Raw genomic sequence first — 16,816 nt, forward strand, 5'->3', positions numbered from 1 at the left:
ACTAAATTTCACATATATAGAAAGAACAAGATAATGAACTGGATTTCTATCTAATTTTGTCTCAGGGAAAGAAGCATTCAGACGATCAGGAGAGTTTATTGGGAACTTTTCAATATGACGAAGATGGTGACAGCTTACAGACCTTCAAGCTTCCTGTAAATATGTCGAACTAATATTTTATTAACCAAATACAACAGTTCTTACAGAAGCCCAGAGTGACTGACCCTGTTATAAATATTGGTAATTGTTCTTAACATACAACCATAAGTTCTTCACACCAACTTTATTATGTCTTAAACAAAATCTATCAATCTGTTATCACAAAATAGTTAGTTGTATAACGATAAGAAACGAATCAAAATAAATCTCCAGTCTTACTAAAATTAGTTTAATTCCATGGTATCTTGAAAAAATCTATGCAAAATATATTACAGCAAGGACAGTTAAACTGGGCTTCCATCACTTTAAGCATATCTCCTTTGTTTCCACTGTCTTGTCTATTTGTAGCTATGGATTATCAATCTAACCCTCCTAATTTGCATCTTCTTGGTTCACAGGAAGAAAACAGGGACTCCTTCAGTCACATCAGTCTAAAGGTGAAAAACAACTGGGTCAACCGCAATACACATCCTCTATAATTTTAGAGTGCATGGGTAGTCGAGACATGAAGAGGAGGAGGCGACGACGGGGGCGGAGCTGGAGCCGCGGGGGGCGTTTCTAGGACCTCTTGGGACCGGCTGCAGGCTCTGGAGGGCCAGGCGGAGACTTGGGAGGAGCACTATGAGGATCTGGGGGCCCATCTGGAGCCGGCACTGGAAGGTACAGGAAGGCAGAGTCTTGGGCAGGGCACAGGGGAACCTTGAGGAACCTCTAATGCCCCTTTTCACCAGCTCTATATATTCTCACACTGAACCACAAAACATTGTAAATGTGAGTTAACACATGCTATGATATGGCAAAATATCCAGGTAACAGAGCATGAATTGTACTCTGCATCATTAGGTCATGAGCGTTCTTATAAGCAAAACTCAGAGTGCATTTATTTGTCCACATTTAATTATCCATCTCCACTGTGCACAGCATCCAGCTCCTCACGCATGGAGTCTGGAAACGAGACGGAGGACTCCCCGTCATCTCTGCCCCTTCGGAGCCCAGCTGTTCTGACTCCAGTAACGCTAGTCCAGACGTGCTTTCCACACCGCTGATGTCCAAGCAACGCCGTTCAGGTGAGCACCGTGGAGAACTGTCTAGTTTGCTTGTGGAAGACGTTTATTATTATTTATTATTTAACAGACAGAAAAGACAATCAAGAAAAATAGTGTAAATAACTTTATTGATACATATATGTAATTGTTTTGTTTGTTTTTTTGTTGCGTTTTGATTGTTTTGATTTAAAGATGATTTTTTGGGTACTGGGTTGCTGGGCGAGCTGCACAAACCTCTGACGGTGGTTGACGGTTGGCTGTTTTGGACGTGGTGCGGAGAGTGAGCGAGCTTGCGAGTCACGGTCGAAGGAGGATAGCTAAGAGGTGGTTCAATTGGGGTTTGGGCAATCAATTAACTAGCGTTCGGTTGATGTGGGAACAAGGTGGGTGTTTTTACGACTGAATTGTATTTATTGAGTGTAATTTTTATGTTCCGACATGAAATGTTGTTGATATTTGAGTAACTGTCAAACAGTTGAAACAGTTAGAATACGTTTTAGTTCATTTGTAATACAGAAATGTTAGTTAATTAAATGCATGTATTGTAAATTTAATGATATATATAAAGTGAGGTTTATAGGTTAAGGTAAAAGGTTAGAACCACTAGAGTTACTAATGGTATTTTATTTGTATGTTTGTAGCTCTTACGGTTTGTTCATGAACAAAGGCTGTTTGTTCACGAATAAAGAATCGTGAACCATCAGTTAGAGAGACCATCTTTCAACCGGGACGCTACAATAAGATCATAAACCAGATTGCAGATTTTTCAGACAATACACAGGGCAAAGTGACCCGCCTCAACAGGTGTTACGTCGATTTGCGTTTCCCTATCAGATAGGTTCCTAGCGCTCATAACAAGCATGCGCTTGTTCAACGCATTCATCTAGGGAACTACGGACACCGTGAAAGCTCAAACATCGTCTTTCAGCAAAGTCATATATATATGTATGTGTGTGTGTGTTTAAAATGCTTTGTGACAGCGATCCCGCATGACTTTGTTTTTTCTCTTTTTGTGCAGCTACGTAGAAACGAAGCCTTCGTTGAGCAAATAATGGATACTACGGTTCGAATGGAGAACAAACAATCTCATACAGAGAGACGAGAGTCAGGTATATTAAATAAGCATTTTTTTAGCTATTATTTTTAACAGTCATCCGCTGATCAATGTAAACACTTGTATTTTTTCCATCTTGGGCCAGGAGGACGCAAAGAAAACGCTTAGTAAGAAGGGGACTAATTGATGGAGACAGTTTGGACAGCTACCAGGATAATGATATGATTTTCAATATAAAAGAGGAGATTGTCACTCTGATGCAACGTCGTGGGATCATCTTTTTCATCTTGCTCCTTTTTGGTAAATACTCTCCTTCCACAAACAAGCAATTTAAAAGTGTTGTAGAAAGTCTGTATTTTTTATGCTATGTCACTGACTGTCATCTTCTGCTCATGTTCATCAGGATGTAGCTGCCTATTTTCTGCTCGGCACTTGCGATCTTCAGAGTCATTTGTTACTCTACCTACAGTGGACACTGCAGCTAAAGTGGACACAACAGCTACAGTGGACATGGTAGTTTTTCTTTTCCAATTATTAACTCTGATTTAAATATCCTGAACAAACTTAAGAACAAACTGTTAATTTCAATGTTGTGACAAACTTTCAGTCTCTAGATAAGGATCCAGAAAAGATCCCAGAGCCTTTCCACGAAGATCTGCAGGAGATGAAAAAGAAATTCGACTACCTTCTGCCACCTGCGGATCTTTGGCCAAACTTTGCTCTGGAGTCTCAAGGTGAGCTATTAGAAATAAGATCATAAACCAGATTGCAAATTTTCAGTATTAAGGTTTCTTGACTCAATATTTCTGTTTTTTGTGCAGATGCAAACTTGTGCACCATTTGACTTCAGCAACATTTCACAACAACAGAACATGTAGATTGTTTGGGATATATTTTCAAAAGCAACCCATAGGCCCAAGCATAGCCATTCAGGTTTGAATAACACTCAGAACATTAAATGAATATTATGCAAAGTGGTATTTCTGTTTGATAAAAATATTAGGCTTCATGATTTTCTTTTCTAATTAGTCTTGGTACCCCACCTAAACTTTGTTTTGTACTCTGACTTCAGGGAAGAAATCATCTGATTCCTGAACAATGTTGGGCCTTTGCAGGCTTCCCAGGACGCTTATCCATCAAACTGTCCCACAAAATCACCGTTACTCACGTGTCCGTGGGTCATATACCTAAGAGCATATCCCCGACTTTCACAATCTCCAGTGCTCCGAAGGAATTTTCTGTCTATGTAAGTCAAGCAACATCACATGTATCTTATATATGTGTCCACCTATAGTGTGGAAGAAGGGGCTTTAAAATGTGTTTGCAATGATTTAGTATGACATCACTTGATCACATCCAAACTTTCTGTGTGCACAAATGAATTTTCTGCTTATCTCAGGGTGTGATATGTTTTAAGATACACCAACTAAATTTCACATATATAGAAAGAACAAGATAATGAACTGGATTTCTATCTAATTTTGTCTCAGGGAAAGAAGCATTCAGACGATCAGGAGAGTTTATTGGGAACTTTTCAATATGACGAAGATGGCGACAGCTTACAGACCTTCAAGCTTCCTGTAAATATGTTGAATTAATATTTTATTAACCAAATACAACAGTTCTTACAGAAGCCCAGAGTGACTGACCCTCTTATAAATATTGGTAATTGTTCCTAACATACAACCATAAGGTTCTTCACACCAACTTTTATTATGTCTTATAACAAAATCTATCAATCTGTTATCACAAAATAGTTAGTTGTATAACGATAAGAAACAAATCAAAATAAACCTCCAGTCTTACTAGATATTAGTTTAATTCCATGGTATCTTGAAAAAATCTATGCAAAATATATTTACAGCAAGGACAGTTAAACTGGGCTTCCATGCACTTTAAGCATATCTCCTTTGTTTCCATTGTCTTGTCTATTTGTAGCTATGGATTATCAATCTAACCCTCCTAATTTGCATCTTTCTTGGCTAACAGGAAGAAAAATGGACTCCTTCAGTCACATCAGTCTAAAGGTGAAAAACAACTGGGGTCAACTGGACTACACATACCTCTATAATTTTAGAGTGCATGGGGTAGTCGACACATGAGGAGGAGGAGGGCGACGACGGGGGCGGAGCTGGAGCCGCGGGGGGCGTTTCTAGGACCTCTTGGGACCGGCTGCAGGCTCTGGAGGGCCAGGCGGAGACTTGGGAGGAGCACTATGAGGATCTGGGGGCCCATCTGGAGCCGGCACTGGAAGAGTACAGGAAGGCAGAGTCTTGGGCAGGGCACAGGGGAACCTTGAGGAACCTCTAATGCCCCTTTTCCACCAGCTCTATATATTCTCACACTGAACCACAAAACAGTTGTAAATGTGAGTTAACACATGCTATGATATGGCAAAATATCCAGGTAACAGAGCATGAATTGTACTCTGCGTCATTAGGTCATGAGCGTTCTTATAAGCAAAACTCAGAGTGCATTTTATTTGTCCACATTTTAATTATCCCATCTCCACTGTGCACAGCATCCAGCTCCTCACGCATGGAGTCTGGAAACGAGACGGAGGACTCCCCGTCATCTCTGCCCTCTTCGGAGCCCAGCTGTTCTGACTCCAGTAACGCTAGTCCAGACGTGCTTTCCACACCGCTGATGTCCAAGCAACGACGCCGTTCAGGTGAGCACCGTGGAGAACTGTCTAGTTTGCTTGTGGAAGACGTTTATTTATTTATTTATTTATTTATTTATTTATTTATTTATTTATAACAGACAGAAAAGACAATCAAGAAAAATAGTGTAAATAACTTTATTGATACATATATGTAATTGTTTTGTTTTGTTTTTTTTGTTGCGTTTTGATTGTTTTGATTTAAAGATGATTTTTTTGGGGTACTGGGTTGCTGGGCGATCTGCACAAACCTCTGACGGTGGTTGACGGTTGGCTGTTTTGGACGTGGTGCGGAGAGTGAGCGAGCTTGCGAGTCACGGTCGAAGGAGGATAGCTAAGAGGTGGTTCAATTGGGGTTTGGGCAATCAATTAACTAGCGTTCGGTTGATGTGGGAACAAGGTGGGTGTTTTTACGACTGAATTGTATTTATTGAGTGTAATTTTTATGTTCCGACATGAAATGTTGTTGATATTTGAGTAACTGTCAAACAGTTGAAACAGTTAGAATACGTTTTAGTTCATTTGTAATACAGAAATGTTAGTTAATTAAATGCATGTATTGTAAATTTAATGATATTATATAAAGTGAGGTTTATAGGTTAAGGTAAAAGGTTAGAACCACTAAGAGTTACTAATGGTATTTTATTTGTATGTTTGTAGCTCTTACGGTTTGTTCATGAACAAAGGCTGTTTGTTCACGAATAAAGAATCGTGAACCATCAGTTAGAGAGACCATCTTTTCAACCGGGACGCTACAATAAGATCATAAACCAGATTGCAGATTTTCAGACAATACACAGGGCAAAGTGACCCGCCTCAACAGGTGTTACGTCGATTTGCGTTTCCCTATCAGATAGGTTCCTAGCGCTCATAACAAGCATGCGCTTGTTCAACGCATTCATCTAGGGAACTACGGACACCGTGAAAGCTCAAACATCGTCTTTCAGCAAAGTCATATATATATGTATGTGTGTGTGTGTTTAAAATGCTTTGTGACAGCGATCCCGCATGACTTTGTTTTTTCTCTTTTTGTGCAGCTACGTAGAAACGAAGCCTTCGTTGAGCAAATAATGGATACTACGGTTCGAATGGAGAACAAACAATCTCATACAGAGAGACGAGAGTCAGGTATATTAAATAAGCATTTTTTTAGCTATTATTTTTAACAGTCATCCGCTGATCAATGTAAACACTTGTATTTTTTCCATCTTGGGCCAGGAGGACGCAAAGAAAACGCTTAGTAAGAAGGGGACTAATTGATGGAGACAGTTTGGACAGCTACCAGGATAATGATATGATTTTCAATATAAAAGAGGAGATTGTCACTCTGATGCAACGTCGTGGGATCATCTTTTTCATCTTGCTCCTTTTTGGTAAATACTCTCCTTCCACAAACAAGCAATTTAAAAGTGTTGTAGAAAGTCTGTATTTTTTATGCTATGTCACTGACTGTCATCTTCTGCTCATGTTCATCAGGATGTAGCTGCCTATTTTCTGCTCGGCACTTGCGATCTTCAGAGTCATTTGTTACTCTACCTACAGTGGACACTGCAGCTAAAGTGGACACAACAGCTACAGTGGACATGGTAGGTTTTCTCTTCCTAATATTAACTCTGATTTAAATATCCTGAACAAACTTAAGAACAAACTGTTAATTTCAATGTTGTGACAAACTTTCAGTCTCTAGATAAGGATCCAGAAAAGATCCCAGAGCCTTTCCACGAAGATCTGCAGGAGATGAAAAGAAATTCGACTACCTTCTGCCACCTGCGGATCTTTGGCCAAACTTTGCTCTGGAGTCTCAAGGTGAGCTATTAGAAATAAGATCATAAACCAGATTGCAAATTTTCAGTATTAAGGTTTCTTGACTCAATATTTCTGTTTTTTTGTGCAGATGCAAACTTGTGCACCATTTGACTTCAGCAACATTTCACAACAACAGAACATGTAGATTGTTTGGGATATATTTTCAAAAGCAACCCATAGGCCCAAGCATAGCCATTCAGGTTTGAATAACACTCAGAACATTAAATGAATATTATGCAAAGTGGTATTTCTGTTTGATAAAAATATTAGGCTTCATGATTTTCTTTTCTAATTAGTCTTGGTACCCCACCTAAACTTTGTTTTGTACTCTGTCTTCAGGGAAGAAATCATCTGATTCCTGAACAATGTTGGGCCTTTGCAGGCTTCCCAGGACGCTTATCCATCAAACTGTCCCACAAAATCACCGTTACTCACGTGTCCGTGGGTCATATACCTAAGAGCATATCCCCGACTTTCACAATCTCCAGTGCTCCAAAGGAATTTTCTGTCTATGTAAGTCAAGCAACATCACATGTATCTTATATATGTGTCCACCTATAGTGTGGAAGAAGGGGCTTTAAAATGTGTTTGCAATGATTTAGTATGACATCACTTGATCACATCCAAACTTTCTGTGTGGACAAATGAATTTTCTGCTTATCTCAGGGTGTGATATGTTTTAAGATACACCAACTAAATTTCACATATATTGAAAGAACAAGATAATGAACTGGATTTCTATCTAATTTTGTCTCAGGGAAAGAAGCATTCAGACGATCAGGAGAGTTTATTGGGAACTTTTCAATATGACGAAGATGGCGACAGCTTACAGACCTTCAAGCTTCCTGTAAATATGTTGAATTAATATTTTATTAACCAAATACAACAGTTCTTACAGAAGCCCAGAGTGACTGACCCTCTTATAAATATTGGTAATTGTTCCTAACATACAACCATAAGGTTCTTCACACCAACTTTTATTATGTCTTATAACAAAATCTATCAATCTGTTATCACAAAATAGTTAGTTGTATAACGATAAGAAACAAATCAAAATAAACCTCCAGTCTTACTAGATATTAGTTTAATTCCATGGTATCTTGAAAAAATCTATGCAAAATATATTTACAGCAAGGACAGTTAAACTGGGCTTCCATGCACTTTAAGCATATCTCCTTTGTTTCCACTGTCTTGTCTATTTGTAGCTATGGATTATCAATCTAACCCTCCTAATTTGCATCTTTCTTGGCTAACAGGAAGAAAAATGGACTCCTTCAGTCACATCAGTCTAAAGGTGAAAAACAACTGGGGTCAACTGGACTACACATACCTCTATAATTTTAGAGTGCATGGGGTAGTCGACACATGAGGAGGAGGAGGGCGACGACGGGGGCGGAGCTGGAGCCGCGGGGGCGTTTCTAGGACCTCTTGGGACCGGCTGCAGGCTCTGGAGGGCCAGGCGGAGACTTGGGAGGAGCACTATGAGGATCTGGGGCCCCATCTGGAGCCGGCACTGGAAGAGTACAGGAAAGGCAGAGTCTTGGCAGGGCACAGGGGAACCTTGAGGAACCTCTAATGCCCCTTTTCCACCAGCTCTATATATTCTCACACTGAACCACAAAACAGTTGTAAATGTGAGTTAGCACATGCTATGATATGGCAAAATATCCAGGTAACAGAGCATGAATTGTACTCTGCGTCATTAGGTCATGAGCGTTCTTATAAGCAAAACTCAGAGTGCATTTTATTTGTCCACATTTTAATTATCCCATCTCCACTGTGCACAGCATCCAGCTCCTCACGCATGGAGTCTGAAAACGAGACGGAGGACTCCCCGTCATCTCTGCCCTCTTCGGAGCCAGCTGTTCTGACTCCAGTAACGCTAGTCCAGACGTGCTTTCCACACCGCTGATGTCCAAGCAACGACGCCGTTCAGGTGAGCACCGTGGAGAACTGTCTAGTTTGCTTGTGGAAGACGTTTATTTATTTATTTATTTATAACAGACAGAAAAGACAATCAAGAAAAATAGTGTAAATAACTTTATTGATACATATATGTAATTGTTTTGTTTTGTTTTTTTTGTTGCGTTTTGATTGTTTTGATTTAAAGATGATTTTTTTGGGGTACTGGGTTGCTGGGCGATCTGCACAAACCTCTGACGGTGGTTGACGGTTGGCTGTTTTGGACGTGGTGCGGAGAGTGAGCGAGCTTGCGAGTCACGGTCGAAGGAGGATAGCTAAGAGGTGGTTCAATTGGGGTTTGGGCAATCAATTAACTAGCGTTCGGTTGATGTGGGAACAAGGTGGGTGTTTTTACGACTGAATTGTATTTATTGAGTGTAATTTTTATGTTCCGACATGAAATGTTGTTGATATTTGAGTAACTGTCAAACAGTTGAAACAGTTAGAATACGTTTTAGTTCATTTGTAATACAGAAATGTTAGTTAATTAAATGCATGTATTGTAAATTTAATGATATTATATAAAGTGAGGTTTATAGGTTAAGGTAAAAGGTTAGAACCACTAAGAGTTACTAATGGTATTTTATTTGTATGTTTGTAGCTCTTGCGGTGTGTTCATGAACAAAGGCTGTTTGTTCACGAATAAAGAATCGTGAACCATCAGTTAGAGAGACCATCTTTTCAACCGGGACGCTACAATAAGATCATAAACCAGATTGCAGATTTTTCAGACAATACACAGGGCAAAGTGACCCGCCTCAACAGGTGTTACGTCGATTTGCGTTTCCCTATCAGATAGGTTCCTAGCGCTCATAACAAGCATGCGCTTGTTCAACGCGTTCATCTAGGGAACTACGGACACCGTGAAAGCTCAAACATCGTCTTTCAGCAAAGTCATATATATATGTATGTGTGTGTGTGTTTAAAATGCTTTGTGACAGCGATCCCGCATGACTTTGTTTTTTCTCTTTTTGTGCAGCTACGTAGAAACGAAGCCTTCGTTGAGCAAATAATGGATACTACGGTTCGAATGGAGAACAAACAATCTCATACAGAGAGACGAGAGTCAGGTATATTAAATAAGCATTTTTTTAGCTATTATTTTTAACAGTCATCCGCTGATCAATGTAAACACTTGTATTTTTTCCATCTTGGGCCAGGAGGACGCAAAGAAAACGCTTAGTAAGAAGGGGACTAATGGATGGAGACAGTTTGGACAGCTACCAGGATAATGATATGATTTTCAATATAAAAGAGGAGATTGTCACTCTGATGCAACGTCGTGGGATCATCTTTTTCATCTTGCTCCTTTTTGGTAAATACTCTCCTTCCACAAACAAGCAATTTAAAAGTGTTGTAGAAAGTCTGTATTTTTTATGCTATGTCACTGACTGTCATCTTCTGCTCATGTTCATCAGGATGTAGCTGCCTATTTTCTGCTCGGCACTTGCGATCTTCAGAGTCATTTGTTACTCTAACTACAGAGGACACTACAGCTACAGTGGACACTACAGCTACAGTGGACACTGCAGCTACAGTGGACACTGCAGCTACAGTGGACATGGTAGGTTTTCTCTTCCTAATATTAACTCTGATTTAAATATCCTGAACAAACTTAAGAACAAACTGTTAATTTCAATGTTGTGACAAACTTTCAGTCTCTAGATAAGGATCCAGAAAAGATCCCAGAGCCTTTCCACGAAGATCTGCAGGAGATGAAAAAGAAATTCGACTACCTTCTGCCACCTGCGGATCTTTGGCCAAACTTTGCTCTGGAGTCTCAAGGTGAGCTATTAGAAATAAGATCATAAACCAGATTGCAAATTTTCAGTATTAAGGTTTCTTGACTCAATATTTCTGTTTTTTTGTGCAGATGCAAACTTGTGCACCATTTGACTTCAGCAACATTTCACAACAACAGAACATGTAGATTGTTTGGGATATATTTTCAAAAGCAACCCATAGGCCCAAGCATAGCCATTCAGGTTTGAATAACACTCAGAACATTAAATGAATATTATGCAAAGTGGTATTTCTGTTTGATAAAAATATTAGGCTTCATGATTTTCTTTTCTAATTAGTCTTGGTACCCCACCTAAACTTTGTTTTGTCTTCAGGGAAGAAATAATCTGATTCCTGGACAATGTTGGGCCTTTGCAGGCTTCCCAGGACGCTTATCCCTCAAACTGTCCCACAAAATCACTGTTACTCACGTGTCCGTGGGTCATATACCTAAGAGCATATCCCCGACTTTCACAATCTCCAGTGCTCCGAAGGAATTTTCTGTCTATGTAAGTCAAGCAACATCACATGTATCTTATATATGTGTCCACCTATAGTGTGGAAGAAGGGGCTTTAAAATGTGTTTGCAATGATTTAGTATGACATCACTTGATCACATCCAAACTTTCTGTGTGCACAAATAATTTTCTGCTTATCTCAGGGTGTGATATGTTTTAAGATACACCAACTAAATTTCACATATATAGAAAGAACAAGATAATGAACTGGATTTCTATCTAATTTTGTCTCAGGGAAAGAAGCATTCAGACGATCAGGAGAGTTTATTGGGAACTTTTCAATATGACGAAGATGGTGACAGCTTACAGACCTTCAAGCTTCCTGTAAATATGTCGAATTAATATTTTATTAACCAAATACAACAGTTCTTACAGAAGCCCAGAGTGACTGACCCTGTTATAAATATTGGTAATTGTTCCTAACATACAACCATAAGGTTCTTCACACCAACTTTTATTATGTCTTATAACAAAATCTATCAATCTGTTATCACAAAATAGTTAGTTGTATAACGATAAGAAACGAATCAAAATAAATCTCCAGTCTTACTAGAAATTAGTTTAATTCCATGGTATCTTGAAAAAATCTATGCAAAATATATTTACAGCAAGGACAGTTAAACTGGGCTTCCATGCACTTTAAGCATATCTCCTTTGTTTCCACTGTCTTGTCTATTTGTAGCTATGGATTATCAATCTAACCCTCCTAATTTGCATCTTTCTTGGTTCACAGGAAGAAAACAGGGACTCCTTCAGTCACATCAGTCTAAAGGTGAAAAACAACTGGGGTCAACCGCAATACACATGCCTCTATAATTTTAGAGTGCATGGGGTAGTCGAGACATGAAGAGGAGGAGGGCGACGACGGGGGCGGAGCTGGAGCCGCGGGGGGCGTTTCTAGGACCTCTTGGGACCGGCTGCAGGCTCTGGAGGGCCAGGCGGAGACTTGGGAGGAGCACTATGAGGATCTGGGGGCCCATCTGGAGCCGGCACTGGAAGAGTACAGGAAGGCAGAGTCTTGGGCAGGGCACAGGGGAACCTTGAGGAACCTCTAATGCCCCTTTTCCACCAGCTCTATATATTCTCACACTGAACCACAAAACAGTTGTAAATGTGAGTTAACACATGCTATGATATGGCAAAATATCCAGGTAACAGAGCATGAATTGTACTCTGCATCATTAGGTCATGAGCGTTCTTATAAGCAAAACTCAGAGTGCATTTTATTTGTCCACATTTTAATTATCCCATCTCCACTGTGCACAGCATCCAGCTCCTCACGCATGGAGTCTGGAAACGAGACGGAGGACTCCCCGTCATCTCTGCCCTCTTCGGAGCCCAGCTGTTCTGACTCCAGTAACGCTAGTCCAGACGTGCTTTCCACACCGCTGATGTCCAAGCAACGACGCCGTTCAGGTGAGCACCGTGGAGAACTGTCTAGTTTGCTTGTGGAAGACGTTTATTTATTTATAACAGACAGAAAAGACAATCAAGAAAAATAGTGTAAATAACTTTATTGATACATATATGTAATTGTTTTGTTTTTTTTGTTGCGTTTTGATTGTTTTGATTTAAAGATGATTTTTTTTGGGGTACTGGGTTGCTGGGCGATCTGCACAAACCTCTGACGGTGGTTGACGGTTGGCTGTTTTGGACGTGGTGCGGAGAGTGAGCGAGCTTGCGAGTCACGGTCGAAGGAGGATAGCTAAGAGGTGGTTCAATTGGGGTTTGGGCAATCAATTAACTAGCGTTCGGTTGATGTGGGAACAAGGTGGGTGTTTTTACGACTGAATTGTATTTATTGAGTGTAATTTTTATGTTCCGACATGAAATGTTGTTGATATTTGAGTAACTGTCAAACAGTTGAAACAGTTAGAATACGTTTTAGTTCATTTGTAATACAGAAATGTTAGTTAATTAAATGCATGTATTGTAAATTTAATGATATTATATAAAGTGAGGTTTATAGGTTAAGGTAAAAGGTTAGAACCACTAAGAGTTACTAATGGTATTTTATTTGTATGTTTGTAGCTCTTACGGTTTGTTCATGAACAAAGGCTGTTTGTTCACGAATAAAGAATCGTGAACCATCAGTTAGAGAGACCATCTTTTCAACCGGGACGCTACAATAAGATCATAAACCAGATTGCAGATTTTTCAGACAATACACAGGGCAAAGTGACCCGCCTCAACAGGTGTTACGTCGATTTGCGTTTCCCTATCAGATAGGTTCCTAGCGCTCATAACAAGCATGCGCTTGTTCAACGCATTCATCTAGGGAACTACGGACACCGTGAAAGCTCAAACATCGTCTTTCAGCAAAGTCATATATATATGTATGTGTGTGTGTGTTTAAAATGCTTTGTGACAGCGATCCCGCATGACTTTGTTTTTTCTCTTTTTGTGCAGCTACGTAGAAACGAAGCCTTCGTTGAGCAAATAATGGATACTACGGTTCGAATGGAGAACAAACAATCTCATACAGAGAGACGAGAGTCAGGTATATTAAATAAGCATTTTTTTAGCTATTATTTTTAACAGTCATCCGCTGATCAATGTAAACACTTGTATTTTTTCCATCTTGGGCCAGGAGGACGCAAAGAAAACGCTTAGTAAGAAGGGGACTAATTGATGGAGACAGTTTGGACAGCTACCAGGATAATGATATGATTTTCAATATAAAAGAGGAGATTGTCACTCTGATGCAACGTCGTGGGATCATCTTTTTCATCTTGCTCCTTTTTGGTAAATACTCTCCTTCCACAAACAAGCAATTTAAAAGTGTTGTAGAAAGTCTGTATTTTTTATGCTATGTCACTGACTGTCATCTTCTGCTCATGTTCATCAGGATGTAGCTGCCTATTTTCTGCTCGGCACTTGCGATCTTCAGAGTCATTTGTTACTCTACCTACAGTGGACACTGCAGCTAAAGTGGACACAACAGCTACAGTGGACATGGTAGGTTTTCTCTTCCTAATATTAACTCTGATTTAAATATCCTGAACAAACTTAAGAACAAACTGTTAATTTCAATGTTGTGACAAACTTTCAGTCTCTAGATAAGGATCCAGAAAAGATCCCAGAGCCTTTCCACGAAGATCTGCAGGAGATGAAAAAGAAATTCGACTACCTTCTGCCACCTGCGGATCTTTGGCCAAACTTTGCTCTGGAGTCTCAAGGTGAGCTATTAGAAATAAGATCATAAACCAGATTGCAAATTTTCAGTATTAAGGTTTCTTGACTCAATATTTCTGTTTTTTTGTGCAGATGCAAACTTGTGCACCATTTGACTTCAGCAACATTTCACAACAACAGAACATGTAGATTGTTTGGGATATATTTTCAAAAGCAACCCATAGGCCCAAGCATAGCCATTCAGGTTTGAATAACACTCAGAACATTAAATGAATATTATGCAAAGTGGTATTTCTGTTTGATAAAAATATTAGGCTTCATGATTTTCTTTTCTAATTAGTCTTGGTACCCCACCTAAACTTTGTTTTGTACTCTGACTTCAGGGAAGAAATCATCTGATTCCTGAACAATGTTGGGCCTTTGCAGGCTTCCCAGGACGCTTATCCATCAAACTGTCCCACAAAATCACCGTTACTCACGTGTCCGTGGGTCATATACCTAAGAGCATATCCCCGACTTTCACAATCTCCAGTGCTCCAAAGGAATTTTCTGTCTATGTAAGTCAAGCAACATCACATGTATCTTATATATGTGTCCACCTATAGTGTGGAAGAAGGGGCTTTAAAATGTGTTTGCAATGATTTAGTATGACATCACTTGATCACATCCAAACTTTCTGTGTGGACAAATGAATTTTCTGCTTATCTCAGGGTGTGATATGTTTTAAGATACACCAACTAAATTTCACATATATTGAAAGAACAAGATAATGAACTGGATTTCTATCTAATTTTGTCTCAGGGAAAGAAGCATTCAGACGATCAGGAGAGTTTATTGGGAACTTTTCAATATGACGAAGATGGCGACAGCTTACAGACCTTCAAGCTTCCTGTAAATATGTTGAATTAATATTTTATTAACCAAATACAACAGTTCTTACAGAAGCCCAGAGTGACTGACCCTCTTATAAATATTGGTAATTGTTCCTAACATACAACCATAAGGTTCTTCACACCAACTTTTATTATGTCTTATAACAAAATCTATCAATCTGTTATCACAAAATAGTTAGTTGTATAACGATAAGAAACAAATCAAAATAAACCTCCAGTCTTACTAGATATTAGTTTAATTCCATGGTATCTTGAAAAAATCTATGCAAAATATATTTACAGCAAGGACAGTTAAACTGGGCTTCCATGCACTTTAAGCATATCTCCTTTGTTTCCACTGTCTTGTCTATTTGTAGCTATGGATTATCAATCTAACCCTCCTAATTTGCATCTTTCTTGGCTAACAGGAAGAAAAATGGACTCCTTCAGTCACATCAGTCTAAAGGTGAAAAACAACTGGGGTCAACTGGACTACACATACCTCTATAATTTTAGAGTGCATGGGGTAGTCGACACATGAGGAGGAGGAGGGCGACGACGGGGGCGGAGCTGGAGCCGCGGGGGGCGTTTCTAGGACCTCTTGGGACCGGCTGCAGGCTCTGGAGGGCCAGGCGGAGACTTGGGAGGAGCACTATGAGGATCTGGGGCCCCATCTGGAGCCGGCACTGGAAGAGTACAGGAAAGGCAGAGTCTTGGGCAGGGCACAGGGGAACCTTGAGGAACCTCTAATGCCCCTTTTCCACCAGCTCTATATATTCTCACACTGAACCACAAAACAGTTGTAAATGTGAGTTAGCACATGCTATGATATGGCAAAATATCCAGGTAACAGAGCATGAATTGTACTCTGCGTCATTAGGTCATGAGCGTTCTTATAAGCAAAACTCAGAGTGCATTTTATTTGTCCACATTTTAATTATCCCATCTCCACTGTGCACAGCATCCAGCTCCTCATGCATGGAGTCTGAAAACGAGACGGAGGACTCCCCGTCATCTCTGCCCTCTTCGGAGCCCAGCTGTTCTGACTCCAGTAACGCTAGTCCAGACGTGCTTTCCACACCGCTGATGTCCAAGCAACGACGCCGTTCAGGTGAGCACCGTGGAGAACTGTCTAGTTTGCTTGTGGAAGACGTTTATTTATTTATTTATTTATAACAGACAGAAAAGACAATCAAGAAAAATAGTGTAAATAACTTTATTGATACATATATGTAATTGTTTTGTTTTGTTTTTTTTGTTGCGTTTTGATTGTTTTGATTTAAAGATGATTTTTTTGGGGTACTGGGTTGCTGGGCGATCTGCACAAACCTCTGACGGTGGTTGACGGTTGGCTGTTTTGGACGTGGTGCGGAGAGTGAGCGAGCTTGCGAGTCACGGTCGAAGGAGGATAGCTAAGAGGTGGTTCAATTGGGGTTTGGGCAATCAATTAACTAGCGTTCGGTTGATGTGGGAACAAGGTGGGTGTTTTTACGACTGAATTGTATTTATTGAGTGTAATTTTTATGTTCCGACATGAAATGTTGTTGATATTTGAGTAACTGTCAAACAGTTGAAACAGTTAGAATACGTTTTAGTTCATTTGTAATACAGAAATGTTAGTTAATTAAATGCATGTATTGTAAATTTAATGATATTATATAAAGTGAGGTTTATAGGTTAAGGTAAAAGGTTAGAACCACTAAGAGTTACTAATGGTATTTTATTTGTATGTTTGTAGCTCTTGCGGTGTGTTCATGAACAAAGGCTGTTTGTTCACGAATAAAGAATCGTGAACCATCAGTTAGAGAGACCATCTTTTC

General features: G+C 39.7%; 1 protein-coding gene across 2 annotated transcripts in view; it reads left to right on the forward strand.

The window, feature by feature from the left end:
* Window positions 1–1,435: 1,435 nt before the first annotated feature.
* Window positions 1,436–16,816, forward strand: part of LOC145547724 (uncharacterized) — a 31,081-nt gene continuing 15,700 nt past the window's right edge. Inside the window, exons 1-32 of one of the 2 annotated variants that reach the window (XM_081597614.1) lie at window positions 1,436–1,588; window positions 2,224–2,314; window positions 2,405–2,559; window positions 2,663–2,772; window positions 2,867–2,993; window positions 3,081–3,192; window positions 3,332–3,505; window positions 3,750–3,839; window positions 4,249–4,627; window positions 4,781–4,930; window positions 5,959–6,049; window positions 6,140–6,294; window positions 6,398–6,507; window positions 6,602–6,727; window positions 9,669–9,759; window positions 9,850–10,004; window positions 10,108–10,253; window positions 10,348–10,474; window positions 10,563–10,674; window positions 10,807–10,980; window positions 11,224–11,313; window positions 11,723–12,102; window positions 12,256–12,405; window positions 13,399–13,489; window positions 13,580–13,734; window positions 13,838–13,947; window positions 14,042–14,168; window positions 14,257–14,368; window positions 14,508–14,681; window positions 14,926–15,015; window positions 15,425–15,804; window positions 15,958–16,107. The gene's annotated coding sequence lies outside the window, so the exon portion shown is untranslated. Of the gene's footprint in view, window positions 1,589–2,223; window positions 2,315–2,404; window positions 2,560–2,662; window positions 2,773–2,866; window positions 2,994–3,080; window positions 3,193–3,331; window positions 3,506–3,749; window positions 3,840–4,248; window positions 4,628–4,780; window positions 4,931–5,958; window positions 6,050–6,139; window positions 6,295–6,397; window positions 6,508–6,601; window positions 6,728–8,271; window positions 8,362–8,514; window positions 8,664–9,668; window positions 9,760–9,849; window positions 10,005–10,107; window positions 10,254–10,347; window positions 10,475–10,562; window positions 10,675–10,806; window positions 10,981–11,223; window positions 11,314–11,722; window positions 12,103–12,255; window positions 12,406–13,398; window positions 13,490–13,579; window positions 13,735–13,837; window positions 13,948–14,041; window positions 14,169–14,256; window positions 14,369–14,507; window positions 14,682–14,925; window positions 15,016–15,424; window positions 15,805–15,957; window positions 16,108–16,816 lie in introns of those variants that run through there. The other variant, XR_014084023.1, reaches the window with a different exon arrangement.

The sequence above is a fragment of the Poecilia reticulata genome, chromosome 16 (genome assembly GCF_904066995.2).
Source record: "Poecilia reticulata chromosome 16, P_reticulata-male-v2, whole genome shotgun sequence".
NCBI classification, from domain to species: Eukaryota; Metazoa; Chordata; class Actinopteri; order Cyprinodontiformes; family Poeciliidae; genus Poecilia; species Poecilia reticulata.